The sequence below is a fragment of the Somniosus microcephalus genome, chromosome 9 (genome assembly GCF_052327205.1).
Source record: "Somniosus microcephalus isolate GS21.2 chromosome 9, FLI_Smic_1.0, whole genome shotgun sequence".
Taxonomy (NCBI): Eukaryota; Metazoa; Chordata; class Chondrichthyes; order Squaliformes; family Somniosidae; genus Somniosus; species Somniosus microcephalus.
The window spans coordinates 103246549-103262729 of NC_140995.1; the positions used below are offsets into that span (position 1 = coordinate 103246549).

The 16181-nt window shown below is 41.3% G+C and overlaps 1 protein-coding gene across 15 annotated transcripts in view; it reads right to left on the bottom strand.

The window, feature by feature from the left end:
* dtnba (dystrobrevin, beta a) overlaps window positions 1-16181 on the bottom strand; it is a 694100-nt gene that overhangs the window by 574647 nt on the left and 103272 nt on the right. For 12 of the 15 annotated variants that reach the window (XR_015079517.1, XM_085996920.1, XM_085996921.1 and 9 more), the window contains exon 1: window positions 13224-13514. The exons of the other annotated variants lie outside the window; for them this stretch is intronic. The gene's annotated coding sequence lies outside the window, so the exon portion shown is untranslated. Of the gene's footprint in view, window positions 1-13223; window positions 13515-16181 lie in introns of those variants that run through there. 15 annotated transcript variants of the gene reach the window in all.

The window sequence follows — 16181 nt, forward strand, 5'->3', positions numbered from 1 at the left end:
GGCGAGAAGAGGCCCAGGTAAGTAATGTTTAAAATTCTTTCAAGGTTTCTTTCTGGGCTACGAGGAGAAGTTGTTCTCCTCTGGGTCCCACAAGGTATCCTTGGGCATCCAAAAGTATTGAGACATGTATCATAGGTTCCTTATGTATTGATTTGTATGTGGGTTCAATGACGACACATTCATGAAAGAGAATGTCTTTTAATCTAAAGTTTGTTCATCTAATTTAACAGCATTACAGGAGACACCATCTTACAGATCCATCTAAAGTGATACCAAAACTAAACTGCTTGTCTCTGTCACATGCCCTCTGCTGGTCAGGCATAAGTAATCAATCAGGCAAACATGCTGGTAAGGCATCATAATCAAACAGGCAACTACCATCACTATTTGCCGATATTACATCTCCCTTTCTTAAAAAAGTATTTTACTTTTATCTAACATGTTTTCTTTGTATTACTCTGCATTTTAACTGTAACACTTAATGAACTTACATTATCATGATCAAGGTTTTTTAACCTTGCTTTGTGTGTTCACATGAAATATGTCAATACACTAGAACTTGAAGAAAGAATAAGATAACATTACTTCCTTCTATAACAATAGTCCTTAAATTTGCTCAATGAGTCTCTCAGGAGGCTTCACGTGTCTTGAGGATTTTCTGATTGATTGTCCTTGAATCGGAGTTGTTGCCTCAGATTATGTTTTCTCAGCTGTGTGATCAGGTTGTTCAACAGTATCAGTCTTTTGACCTGCTGTGTGATCAGGTTGTTCAACAGTATCAGTCTTTTGACTTGCTGTGGCTGGTCCCATGAGAAGATCTCGACGATTTCTTCGCAGAACAGCACCCTCATCTGTCTGAATGGTGTATGATCTTGGTTGAACTTCACTCAGGACAGTTCCCTTCTGAGTCCATATGTTTGTTTTGTCTTTGAACCTTACTTGGTCACCAGTGTGGAGTTCAGGTAGGTTTTGTGTTCCTCTGTCATAGTAGTACTTTTGCTTTTCTTTCTGTTGCTCTTTGAACTTCCTCACTTTCTCCCCCTCTTTTGTTTTCAGGAGGTTCTCCGGGATGGGTAGGTTTGACCTTAGCCGACGTCCCATAAGGAGTTGGGCTGGTGACATACCACACTCGAGCGGCGTTGTGCGGTATACAAGCATGCTCTGGTAGAAGTCAGTTCCACTGTCTTCTGCCTTGTACTTCAGTCTTTTCACTGTCTGGACCGATTTTTCCACTAGTCCATTGGACTGTGGAAAGTGAGGACTTGACGTTGTGTGGACAAAGTCCCACTCTTTGGCAAAGTGTCGGAAACTTGCATTGTAAAACTGGGGTCCGTTGTCTGTGAAGACCTCGCTTGCCACGCCATGTCTGGAGAATATGGCTTTCATACATGTTATCACAGCATCTGCAGTGGTGGTGTACAGTCTACAAACCTCTGGATACAGGGAGTAATAGTCTGTGACTACAAGATAGTCCTTCCCTTGACATACGAATAGGTCAGCGCCTACCTTCTGGTAAGGTCTGTCTGGCGCTGGGTGTGGCTTTAGTGGTTCTACCGGATTGCTTGCTCGATATTTCAGGCATATTGTGCAGTTTGACACCTCATTTGTCACATCTTGGTTGATTCGTGGCCAGTACATCACCTCTCGTGCTCTTTTCTTACACTTTGATTCTCAGATGTCCTCCATGGATCCTTTTTAGCATCTCTCTTCTCAGACTCTTTGGAATAACTATTTTACTTCCTTTGTAGATGATGTCTTCGACCACTGATAGCAGAGTACTGGAACTGCAGGGCGGAACTATGTCAGGTGAGCAGTCTTGCTTCATGTTGGGCCATCCATCCAAGATGCTTTTTCTCAGTCGTCTCATTGTTTCATCTTTGTTTGTCTCAGCCTTTATGAGCTCCATTTTTGCATCTGCTATGGGCAGTGCACTTGTGATCATGTCCACGTAGGCGTTCACTTTTTCATCCATTTTGGTGTTTGCGGGCTCACTTGGGTCAACAGCTCTGGACAACGTGTCTGCTGTATACATCAGCTTACCCGGTGTGTACGCAACATTCAGTGTATAGCGTTGCAGCCTGATCATCATTCTTTGTATTCTAAGCGGACAGCTATTTAGTGGCTTTTGGAACAATGCAATCAGCGGCTTATGGTCAGTCTCTACACCGATTGCTTGTCCTGCCACAAACTGGTGAAATCTTTCACAGGCGTATGTGATGCTGAGCAGCTCCTTTTCTATTTGAGCATATCGCATCTCCGCGTCTGTTATTGAGCGCGATGCATATGCAATAGGTTGCCAGTAGTCATATTTTTGCAGAAGAACGGCTCCGAGCCCACTCTGTGATGCATCTGATGATATCTTGATGGGTCTCGCTGGGTCATAAAACCTCAGAACTGGTTCCTCTGTGAGCAGTTTCTTTAGATCGCTCCATGACTTCTCATGCTCATGATTCCATTCCCATTCTATGTTCTTTTCAGTTAGTCGTCTCAGTGGCGCCATCTTTTCTGAGAGATTGGATATGAATTTACCCATGTAGTTGATCATTCCATTAAACCTCTGCACATCCTTTTTGCATTGTGGCTTTGGCATATTCTCAATGGCGGACACCTTTCTGGGATCTGGTCTGATGCCCTCACTGCTAAGGATATCTCCCACGAATGTCAGTTCTGTCACCCCGAGCTGGCATTTCTCTCTATTCAGCTTCAGGTTTGTTTTCCTTGTTGCTTCCAGCACTTTTTTCAGTCTCTCGTCATGCTCAGTTCTCGTGGTTCCCCATACTATGATGTCATCCATTGAGGTATCAACTCCCTCCAGATGCTCATAGATCATATGGATAGTTTTGTGATACACTTCAGGAGCTGAGGCAATGCCAAATGGTAACCTTAGGAATCTGCATCTGCCAAATGGACTGTTGAACGTGCACAGTCTTGAACTTGCTTCGTCCAGCTTCATCTGCCAAAATCCTGATGATGCATCTAACTTGCTGAAATACTTTGCATTTGCAAACTGTGACATGATTTCCTCACATGTAGGAAGCTTGAAGTGCTCTCTCTTTATTGCTCTGTTTAGATCTCTTGGATCCAGGCAAATTCTGAGCTTTCCATTCTTTTTGTCCACAACGACGAGGGAACTCACCCACTCAGTTGGCTCATCTATCTTCTGAATCACGTTCAGGCTTTCCATCCTGTCCAACTCTGCCTTCAGTTGCTTTTCAAGAGCAAACGGAACTTTTCTGCATGGATGTATGACCGGTGTCATACTTTTATCTACTCTGATCGTGTGTTCTCCTGGAATGCAGCCTAGACCCTTAAATAGGTCGTTGTACTCTTTCATGAGTTCATCATAGACTGTCTCTCCTTCGCTTTCCACAACGAGGACTCTCTTTACCAGGTTCAGTCTCTCACAGGCTTTTAAACCTAGTATGGCCTGCACATCCTTTGGCACCACGATTAATGCTAGCGTGTGCTCTCTGTCCTTGTGTGTTACTTTGACAATGCATCTTCCTTTCACTGGTATATCAGTACCTGAGTATCCTGTCACTTTCACTTTTATTCCATGTATCTTTGGTCTGGGTCTAATTTTCTTAAAATCAGTCTCTGATATCACATTAACTTGTGCTCCAGTATCCAATTTAAATGGAATATGTATGTCGTTCACTTTTAGTGTCAACATCCAGTCTCTTTCTTCTTTTTTGTTTTCAGACACAACATCTACATAGAACTCCTCTATCTCGCTTTCATCTACTGCATGGACCTTGCTTTTTTGCGCTCGGTTCTTGCAGCAACGGGCATAATGGTTGTTTTTGTTGCAACTATTGCATGCTTTACCATATGCTGGACACTTTCTTGGTGGATGCTGTGTACCGCATCGACTACATGACTTTCGATTGCCCCTTTCATTTTTGTTCGCTGGCCACGCCTCTTTTTTCACATTGGCGCTCTTTTTATTAAACGGTTTGTGTCCGTTCTTTCTCACTGCATCCACGTTGCAGCTACTGTCACTGAACAGCTCCTTTGCCTGTGACTTCAAAGTCTCTGTAGCCCTACACAGTGCTATGGCTTTTCCCAGGTCTAGATCTTGCTCTCTTAGCAGTCTTTCCCTTAGACCATTATCTGGAATACCACACACCAGTCTGTCTTTTATCAGCGAGTCTGTCAGTCCCCCAAATTCACACGATTTGCTTCTGTTTCTCAGTTCAGTCACATACTGATCAATAGTCTCTCCCGTTTTCTGTACACATGTGAAAAATCTGTGCCTCTCAAAGGTCACGTTACGTTTAGGTATGCAGTAGGCCTCAAACTGTTCCATTATTTTATCCAACTTCATTTTGTCTCCATCAGCAGCGAATGTGAAGTTATTATACACCTCCAGCGCTTTATCACCCACGACATGTAAGAACAGTGACGCTTTCATTTTATCACTTTTCTCGTCAGCTCCGATTGCCGCTAAATACAACTCCAAACGTTGTTTGAATCTCCTCCAATTTTCAGCCACATTACCTGTCAACTGAAGCTTCGCCGGTGGGTGTAAACCTTCCATTTTTCACTTCGTTAGCTATTCTCCAATGGTAAGTAATGATGTTCTCTTTTGGCTTGCTAATATGTGGAGAGCTGATTTAACTTCAGATTTTTCCTCTTCATCTCTTTCAATCACTTCTGACACCATGTATTGATTTGTATGTGGGTTCAATGACGACACATTCATGAAAGAGAATGTCTTTTAATCTAAAGTTTGTTCATCTAATTTAACAGCATTACAGGAGACACCATCTTACAGATCCACCTAAAGCGAAACCAAAACTAAACTGCTTGTCTCTGTCACATGCCCTCTGCTGGTCAGGCATAAGTAATCAATCAGGCAAACATGCTGGTAAGGCATCATAATCAAACAGGCAACTACCATCACTATTTGCTGATATCATTACACCTTACAGCTCTTGAGAGGAGATTGTTTCATCATATTAGTCTTGGCTATAATTGAAAACAGGTTCCAGTGAAGTAACTCTGTGCTAAACTTGCACAATCTAATAGCAACAAATTTGCATTTGTTGTGGGCAGGAACTGGGAAAGTTTAAATTGAGGAGTTAGTTGCTCCAATTAGAATGCAGTTTAAAGAAAAGCTGCCTTTTCCCCTCAGATGTTTCAAGTGTTGCATTCCATAAAGCCAATGTAAGCACTACAAATGGAAAGTCATCACCTGTTAAGCAGGTTATTTTATCTCCCAGGAAATGAACCGACTTGGAACTGCCCTCTGCGTAATCCCAAAAGATTGCATTCTCTTCACATCTTCATCATTCAAATGAATACAATCTCAAGGGGCCGAAATACAAATTAGAGTCAGCTACTTACTAATCGACCCATTATTAAGTGATTTTGTTTCAGAACGTTCATGCCACAGTAAGTGAAGTTGACAAAGGTATATTCTGCATCATTTGCTACTATAGATGTAACATAAGCTGTGGAAAGTTGTTGAAGCTACACCACCTTCAGTGGAGGTGCTCACTAGCCCTCTATTGCAGCACCAGATAAGCCAACCTAACGTAGTACATTGGCAGCAACTTTCAAGGCAAATAGTGTTGCAGTGTATCAGTGTTCATAGAGTAAAAGTCTAAGGAGGTTGAACTACAAATATAGTTATAGTCACCATACTTATAAAAAATACATACGGAAATTTTCCTGCTCTTTTCTGCCAATTTTCTCCCCTACCCTTCTCTCCTGAAGGCATTCTTGCTGAAGTATGATTTTGTGGATGACATTTGCCAAAGCTTAAACAAAAAATGAACAACTGAGTCAAAATAAGGAGATATTAAGGAGGGATGACAAAAAGCTTGGTCAGAGGTGGATTTTAAGGAGGGTATTAAAGCAGGAGAGAGACACGAAGAGGCAGAGGTTTAGGGAGGGAATTCCAGAGTGTATGGCATGGACGGCTGAAGGCATGGCTGCCAATGGGGAGGTGAAGGAAGTGGGGAATGTAAATGTGGTCAGAATAGAAGGAACAACTCATTCTCGGAGGGTTGTAGAAGGTTACAGAGATAGGGAAGGGCAAGGCCATGAAGTGATTTATGCACAAGGATAAGAATTTTAAATCTAAGGGGTTGGTGGACTGGGAGTCAATATAGATCAGCGAGTACCAGGTCAGTGGATGAGCAGGATTTGGTATGAGATCGAACAGCAGAGTATTGGATGAGCTGAAGTTTATGAAGGGTGAAGAATGGGAGGCTGGCTAGGAAATATGGGGTCATGGGATTGGGGGTAATATGCTCGCATGGATTGAGGATTGGTTAACGGACAGAAAACAGAGTAGGAAAAAAACAGGTCATTTTCGGGTTGGCAGGCTGTAACTAGTGGAGTACAGCAAGGATCAGTGCTTGGGCCTCAGCTATTCACAATCTACATCAATGATTTGGATGAGGGGACCAAATGTAATATATCCAAGTTTGCTGATGATACAAAGCTGGGTGGAAATGTAAGTTGTGAGGAGGATGCAAGGAGGCTTCAAGGGGATATAGACAGGCTAAGTGAGTTGGCAAGAACATGGAATATAATGTGGAGAAATGTGAAGTTATCCACTTTGGTAGGAAAAATAGAAAAGCAGGGTATTTTTTAAAATGGTGAGAGATTGGTGTATGAAAGGCTGATATTTAGTGGATGAGAATCATATAGCCATTGACCAAATAATATTACCCATAATTACCCCTGGGTAACTAAAAAGCTAAGACTTGTTCAGAATGCAGCTGTGGGAAAGCCAAACGCAGTTTTGACTAAGCTTTGATAACAAGCAGCTACAGGCTGCAAGTTAAGGTCAAATCATTAGATAACATATTATAATGCTAAATAGAACTTTGAATTTGCTTAACAAAACTAATTGCAACAATATTTAAAGGATAATTAGTATAAGGACATAAAATGAGAGAGATCATGGAAATTAAGGTATTTATCTGGTAGATTAAAAAGTGATAGAGTCTGGATACCTCAAGACAAGCGAGACAGCATAATGATATGGGCCCTTGGTATAAAGGCCTTATACCAGGGAGGCTATGAAATGAAAGAGATATGGTAAATTCCAATGGCGTGAAAAGCTATAAACAAGATAACACGACAGCTGGGCAGAGTTAGCGGAAATGTACTGGAAAAGGAGTGGCCAGGTTACTAGCCTTAATCTGAGTGACAATGGTATTTTGACCATTAGAACCAATTAAAGGTGGTGATTTTGTTAAAGGCCATATATGGACACTGGCCAAACTAATTTTTGATGAGGGTTAAAACCTCGATACTCAAAGAACAACTTTACACAGACATACTGCAAGAACAAAGGAACAGACTTAAGACGACGTAATCTGTGTCCGAGAGGTTCCAGAGACCAAGGGCTGTGAGCTACTCATTAAAACTATTGCCTAATATTAAGTATATTACGCTGTATGCTTAATAAATCTTGATCTATTGCTCAAACATACTGGCTGCTGCCTATTGGTGTCTTGTCCAAAAACTCAGAGATCATTAAGATCTTACATTGGGAAATGTTGGTGTTCAGAGGGACCTGGGTGTCCTTGTACACAAATCACTGAAAGTTAACATGCAGGTACAGCAAGCAATTAGGAAAGCAAATGGTATGTTGGCATTTATTACAAGAGGATTTGGCTATAAAAGACGTCTCACTGCAATTATATAGGGCCCTGGTGAGACCACACCTGGAGTATTGTGTACAGTTTTGGTCTCCTTACCTAAGGAAGGATATACTTGCCATAGAGGGAGTGCAACAAAGGTTCACCAGACTGGTTCCTGGGATGAAGGGATTGTCCAGTGAGGAGGGATTGAGTAGACTAGGCCTATATTCTCTAGAGTTTAGAAGAATGAGAGGTGATCTCATTGAAACATACAAAATTCTTACAGGGCTTGACAGGGCAGATGCAGGGAGGTTGTTTCCCCTGGCTGGGGAGTCTAGAACCAGGGATGACAGTCTCAGAATAAGGGGTCGGCCATTTAGGACTGAGATGAGGAGAAATTTCTTCACTCAAGAGGGTGGTAAATCTTTGGAATTCTCTACCCCAGAAGGCTGTGGAGGCTCAGTCATTGAGTATATCCAGGGCAGAGATTGATAGACTTTTGGATATTAAGGGAATCAAGGGATATGGGGATAGTGCAGGAAAGTGGAGATGAGGTAGAAGATCAGCCATGATCTTACTGAATGGCGGAGCAGGCTCGAAGGGTCAAATGGCCTGCTCCTGCTCCTATTTCTTGTGTTCTTATGTTCAATGATGCTCTGAACTGGCGACACATCATGTGTAAAACATTTCTAACCTTTCTAGACAAGACTTTTCTCCAAGCTGATGCACCAGTACACTAACCATATAATTCTATCCTCTGCATTTTGTTATTTAGACCATCTTCAACATCTACATATTTAATGGTCATCGTATTCAGGTACAGTATTAACAGAAAGCTAAATGGACACTTTACTTGCATATTAATATTTTAGGCTACCATATTTTTAAAAATGTGCTATTAATCTTTAATATCACCAAAATAGTTATGACCTGTCTGGGTTGGAACTTGAGCGAAGGACATAGCAAGTGTTGGTCTATCGCATGTCCTCAGGAAAATATCTCTCATCTGCCTGGATCACAGAGACCTAATATTCTTCACATTGCTCTCAGAACCAGGCCTATCAACGTGCTGAACAAAGTGTCAAAGTAAGAGTTTTGTCTTAACTGCTGTCAATTCAAATAAACTGCCAAAGCTAACATCACTTGCGACTCTTTTTAAAAAAAAATTAAAAAAAAAGTCCTGTATCATCCCACAGGCTTATTTCTGTCAACCATGAAACATCCAGAATGGCATGAATTTTATTTTTATGTCCCGCTTCCCACCTGAATTTGGTAGTCAGACTCTCTCCCTGATCCTTAGCCTCTATCAATACCACACCATACAATAATATAGTATCAGCACGTTAAGTACCTTAGCAAACCAAGAGCCTAGTTTCATCTCGGTAATTTTTGAAGAGGCTTTTAGTTTTGGTCATCTACCCTTCACTTTAAGTAGTGCAATAAATTTCACCACAGGACAGTTAAATATACTTGAAGTCACTAATCTATGCAATTCTATAGTATTAACTAGTTAAGTGCCTTAGCAAACAAACAGCCTATTTTGACCTCTAATTTTAAACAGCGTTTTAATTTTTTTTTAAACTTTGTACTACAAAATCCACCATAGGAGGAAGCATTTATGTCATTACATGGATAGTAATTTACAAGTTACAGCTTGTTAGGGCAGTAAGTAGCTGAGCCATGCATACCGAGGAGGTTCTAGGCTCAGTCCTCTAGATGATTCAATCAATTTATCTAATCTTGACTTAAGCAGCAGTAGAGGTCCTGCAATGGGCCTCAGCACCACTGGTTTGCGAAGGGGAAAGTCCATCAGGGTTACTACTCCTGATTGCAATCGATTTTCTCAGCTGTATGAACAAATGCAGCACAAGTGCCAATTAAATCCAGACATTCAGTGATCCATGGCAACATTTTATCCATGATTTTCCTACCTGGGCAATACTGTGGCAACCAGATGCTAAAATTGGAAGGAAGTACCAAGCCACCAGAACTGCACCAAGTTTGGATGTCAATGTATTTCCCAATGGACGTAACCAGTGGTGGTAGAAGCACTCAGCTCAAGCAGAGTTTATTAATTTGGAGGGGGTATCCATCTTGCATGCCATTTTCCAGTCCTTGTGTCCAGGATGTTAAATACATATAAATACATAGAACTTTCATTTAAAACAAGCATCCAGGGTTTCTAGGCAATGGTAAGTATCCTAAAAAGGCACGAAGAGGATACTGTTTATATAAAGGCAAGTTTACTTCAGCCATTTCTTTTGTTTTATTCCCCCAGCTGGCACGGAAATCTTCATGAGCCTTTGTGCCAATTGTTGCTAATTGTTTATTTACTGGAACTAGTGAATTTCCCCAAATGTAAATCTACTTACATGATGTATTTGGAAGGAGGAGGATGTTCAATAGGATGCTAGACTGGTCAGGCTACACAAGGGGTGTACACACCTGCAGCTGTAGTCACAGGGGAATATACCTCACTTCGGCAGACAATTAGTGCTGATGGAGGCACCTCTTTCCAAAAGAAGCTGAGACAGCAGATCCAATGGCATCATTAAGATGTGTGAATGTGTGACTAATAGTAAAGCTGGATGCTTCCTCAGAAGCAACCCAAATCACAGCATATCCTGTTTTCAGTTTATAGGGAAGTCATGGCAGGGTGATCAACCACCAGCATTGCCTGATGAGCCACACCCAGCAAGATGCCACCAACCATTTCTGAAGGGTCTGGCACACCTTCCGGTTGATGAGCATGGGCAACTATCATCTCAGAGTCTGGGTCAGCAGAGAGGCAGATGCAGAGGTATGCCATCAACTGCAAGAACACCTGCAGTAAAGGGTGACCCAACCATCAACAGTAAAGGCCTGAAGCCTGACTCCACATTCTTGCATGTGTGCTGCAATGCTGATGGCGCAATGGAACAGAAGGTCTTGATCCTTGCACCCACCTCATGCTGCACCACCTCCACTTCAGCAGTCAAAACAGAGGGTCAGGAGCTGGGCTGCCCCATCATTTGTCTGCAAATTCAAACCTGCACCTTGGATTTGGTATCCTTCCCTTTCATTTTTCTCCACCCTTCTTAGTCCCTTGCCTCTTCAACCATAACAAATTCTATTAATAGTTCTTGATGCCTTGTAAGACTTTCCAAAGTATTTCAGAGATTTTAAGATACTCTTTAATGGTCCCCAGTCCTTTAAATTTCACTTGCATGCAATTTTACACTCCCATCATTAGTGCGCTGTTTACATCCATCCAAATCTGCACCAGTAACTATGCTAATAAGCTGACCTGGGCAAATTAGGTGCAAATAGTACACTTCTCTTGCTGTCTGTCTATAACCCAGCAATGGCCATTCTGGCATAAACTATACCAAAAAAGGAAAAAATAGGCTTTATAAACTTAAATGTACACAGCTAAGTTTTATTGCCATTTAAAACCTGTAACTGTAAGACAGTGTCAATATTAACATAACTGAATACCCAATGTGGGTTACAAATTGTGGTTAAAAACAAATTGTGGTTAATATGTCTGCCTTCTGCATTCATGTTTTACAGGTGCCTCACGGCTTCAGGTCACACTGTCCTAATTATACTAACTGTGCCTATTTACACAGTGACTTGTAGTCACCTGCTCTTCTTCACATGAAAACAAGCTGATAATCACTTAGCAACAAATACTGTACAGTTTCAAAAATGTCCACCACCCACACAAAAACTCAGTTTAACTCTCAAAGTTTGACAGTCATATATAAACCTAAAAAAACAAATGTGTATAATCTGCTCCTCAAAGGCAAGTCAGCATGTCTAACATCTGCCCTCTGGTTACTGTAATTTTTGTGAAGTATAAAGAGCACAGCCCTCGTGGTAACATTTTGTAAATGAGTTTCCGTTTCAAGAGACAGTGGCATACTTCACTAGGAATGTATGTCTTTGGTCTGAATTCTTGGCTCAACGCTGTAATTATAGAAGATTCAAAGTGAAAATGCCCTGCATGTCCAGCCAGACATTGTGGTAAGTTTGAAGAGTCATACTGTGGAAGGGATGGAGTGGGGTGAATAGTAGCATATTCTATCCATGGAGCTCAGACAAGGATTAAACAAAGCACACCTGTACCACAATAGTGTTTACCCACTGTAATTACAGTTTTAATTCAGAGAATGGACTGTGCCACCCAAAAATTATGAGCTAAATCCTTCTAAAATACCTGGTGCCCAGCATGAAACAGAAAAGGATTTAAAATGCATACTAAAACTTGAAACACTAATGCAGTGCTGGAGAAGCAAAATAACATGAAATAAAGTCTGAGATCACTAGTCAGCACACTGCCTTTTTAATCCAGCCACTTTCAAACCACTAAAACCGGCAGTAAGTACTGTGTTATAGATTATATAACCTGTCATTACCTAGGGAGTCTGATGCTGTAACAAGCGTTGCTGCACACGATAAGAGTTTTTTTTTTTAAATAGGCATGGGTTTCTGCAGCTGGATTAGTTGTTGGAAAAAATGCAGCTCTAGCCAATGTTTCCCTTTATCAGCAAGAAATTTTGTAAAAATACACAGAAGGTAGTTTGAGAATCCAAATGAGAAAGTGGAGCCTGTGGCTTTCCAATATATACAACTGCTTTTTGGCATCATTGGTGTAATCATTTAAATATTAAGACACAACCCATAAATGTGGAAAAAGCTCAATGTTTGGATAAGCATTTTAATGTACTAAACTACTGCATTGAAAAGGAATTTCGAACTGAGGAGCTTTGGCAGTTAGTTTAATATTAAGGCATGTTCAGCTTTAGAAAGGAGAGCACGAATGATGATAACTGAAAAATATTCTATTTAACTTTTTCCCTATAAATCAAACGTTTTAAAAAGTACAGCACTCCACACTGATAAAGGATATTCACAGTTGTAGGAAGGATGCTCAATACCAATAGCTAAAAATTCTTAGTTACAGTGCAGTAGTTAAATGGCAAAAAAAATTCCAGCCTGAAGATTTCTCTCAAAAGGAACCAAATCGGTAATGTGCCCTGCAGTGGATGTTACTTCGAGAATTCAAGGTACTCAGTGATTGAGTGAAAAACGCAAGTTCGCGAAACTGCCGCACCGTCTGTTTGTCCTCCTCAGTATCTTAGTGCAAATATAGAACAAGAAGTCGCCCTCTTTACGCACGTCTAAAATGAATTGCATTTTTTAAGTTGCTGAAAATCTGCCCGAGAACGCACGGCAACAGCAACATTTCCTCTCCCGAACCGAGGGGTATATGTTGAATAAGAAAAACATCTGCGGACAAAACACAATCCGGAAAAGCGGTCTGAGCATTGAACACATTTGATTCAAGTGCTCACCAATAGACTTAATTGCACGTAGAAAATAGAAGGACAAGCACATCGGGCACGAACCCCACAAACACGGCATGCTTTTAGATGTGTAGATGCAAAGGGCTGCAGCCAAGGATTCCATACCTATGGCACTCTGTCCCTCTTGCTGGAGAATCCTCCCCACTTGCCTGTTTAGCCTGCCTTTCTGGATGGACCATCAGTCAGCCCTATTCGTTATTCCGTGCTTTCCCGGGTCATTAGACACATTCACGTTGAGGAGGCTGTGCAGCGTGTTGTTGTAACTGACCTGCAAAGCAGCAAAACAAGAGCTCCGACCCAGCCTGTTCAGCAATCTCTCTGCATTCCTCCTTCAGATCACTGCCCCGATAGCCACACTATTCCTGCCTGCCCACAGCATCCGGCAGTTCTTCCTTACAGTGCATTCCTTCAACAGTTAACAAAACAGCTGCTTCAAGCTCCTTCGCCAACCACCACAACACCGCACTCCCCAGTCGTTCACAGGCGCGAACAGACCACAGCCATTACCGTGTACAGTACATGACCCTCGGGGAACGTCATGCTGCTGCTGGGCTGAGCTCGGAGCTTGTCAAATGACAGAGGCGAGGTGGCTGCCAGTCACACGTCAGGCGTGCAGCAGGCACGCTGAAAGATGCGAGGGGGGAAAAAGAAAGAGGAAGCTATTACTTCCTCTCTTTCTCAAACAAAACCATTGCAGCAGATAGTTTTTGAAAAGCTTAAAACTGACTTATTATTCAAGCTGGCACACACTGCCCCCATTTTGGTGATAATGCACCAATTGGTTTGCACCGGTTTCTAATCTTACAAACTGTAGTACCTCACATTCTGCAAGGCAGAACACGAACACACACACAAATAAAATACATATCCATTTAAAATTACATCAAAAAATGAAATCACACCTTTCAATAAGATATAAAGGAAACAAACATAAAATTCCAGACATACACGGTTCTGATGAAGGGTACACAAAGAATTAAAGGTGGAGAATATAAAAATAAATACTTCTTTACAGTTTTAATTTAAACATAACATTTATCCAAATTAAAAATACCTGAAATGAATGCTTTCCTTTGGTTATAATTATAATAAGGTTTAAAACTGCTAACTAGACTAATTCAATGAAAGTCTAACAAAAGTTCTAAAAATCCAATCACAGAAACAGAAGAAAAGATTTTTTTTTAAGGATAAGTGCCTTATATAAAAGTGAATAATTTCCCAGCAGTTTGCCAAATTAAACATAACTGTTTTTAGAAAAACACAGCTGCAGCATTTATTTGGCAAGTGGTGGAATGGATGTCTTCTCCCCAAAATATGGAATCCTCAACCGAGTATTGTATTATCCAAATAACGTATAACAGAACTTACATTTACATAGCACCTTTCACAACCCCAGCCCATCCCAAAGCACTTCACAGCCAATGAAGTACTTTTGAAGTGTAGTCACTGTTGCAATGTAGCAAATGCGGCAGCCAATTTGTCCACAGCAAGATCTAACAAACAATATAATAAATGACAGCATAATCTGTTTGTTTAGTGATGTTCGTTGAGGGATAAATATTGGCCAGGACACTGGGGAGAACTCCCATGTTCTTTTTCAAACAGTGTCATGAGATCTTTTCCGTCCACCTAAGGGGGCAGAATGGATCTCAGTTTAACGTCTCATCTGAAATAACGACACCCCCAACAGTGCTGCACTCCCTCAGTACGTCACTGAAGTGTCAGCCTAAATTATGTGCTCCAGACTCTCGAGTGGGACTTGAACCCACAACTTTATGACTCAGAGGTTAGAGCGCTACCATTGAGCCAAGCCTGACACTATGAAGTCCATATACTAACAATTATCTGTTCTACTTCCATACCCATAAAGAGTCTGCTCATGCAAAAGCTATAGATTAGTCAGTCGAGTAAATTTTTTGATTCTTTGGCACCACAGGCAAGACACCATTTTCATTAGAAATATGAACCTACCCTTAATATAAAAAGTTCCTTTATACTGTATACACTGTATATCCTCCAGCATGGTACCAGCTATCCTGGGCATCTCCATGTGTCAATTCACCCGACGTGGCATTAATCAAAAAAGGATGACAAGCTCAAGTAGTTTGTCAAAGTCAGGTGAACTTCAAAACCAGATTACAACTTTCATTTCCCTCATGAATATTATATATGATTGAGGATAATTTTTGTATTTCTTTTTGCCTGAGCATTATTGTCCCCTCTCCTCCAGGCAGCACCAACCTCTTGTCGAAGTGCTAGCAGCAGAGAACTGGCAATACTTTCCCCAAATGTTCATTATTTATGAACAAGTCCTGATGGAGAGTGTTTGCAGGCTATTTAACCCTGGGAAGAATATTGCTTATGCTGACCCTACCCATTGTTCACACACATGCATTTCCAACAGAAGCTGCTCGATAGCAATCAGAAACACGAACCCTGGCTGGCTTTCCCTTTGCTTACACTGGGAGCGGAGGTTTATTGTGGTGCTCCCGCTACTTCTCTAGCTGAGTACAGTTGACTCAGCATGGACAGGAGATCAAAGCCTGAGACTTTCCTAGTCTGCCTGGTTCAGCTATTGACAGGAAAAACTCACTGAGCCATCAAGGGAGGCTAACATTTTCTTTAAGGATGTAAGTAAACCATGAACAAGGAAAACTCAGAAGGACAACTGTCACCATAAGTGAATTTTGTGTTGACTCCAGGGCCAAAGGAATTCCCACCCTTAGGAATCACCACCCCAAGCTCCATTGGCTTAAGGGACAGGCAGAGGCTCCACCCCTTACAAGATCATACAGAAACCCCACACAAGATTGTGACCAGACATATTCAGATTCCGGCAAATTCCCAGAGTTACAATGGGAGTCTGCCAGCAAGACAGTGAATTTCAGATACAGAAAGGAAAGTTTTAATTGATGGTGATGTTCAAAATCTGTCTGAGTTAAGAAATAAGAAAGGCTGGGCTACCATATTGTAAGTATATCTATAGACCACAGAACAGCGAGAAAGAAATTGATGGTATTTGTAGGCAATTTTGAAAGGTTTGTACAGTAACCAGTTATAACAATGTGGGGCTTTAACTATCTTAAAGTAGACTGGGATAAGAACAAACTTGCATTTATAAAGCATCTTTCACAACCTCAAGACATTCCAAAGCACTTCATAGCCAATAAATTACTTCTGAAGTGTAGTCACTGGTTTTTGTAGGCAAATGCAGCAGCCAATTTGA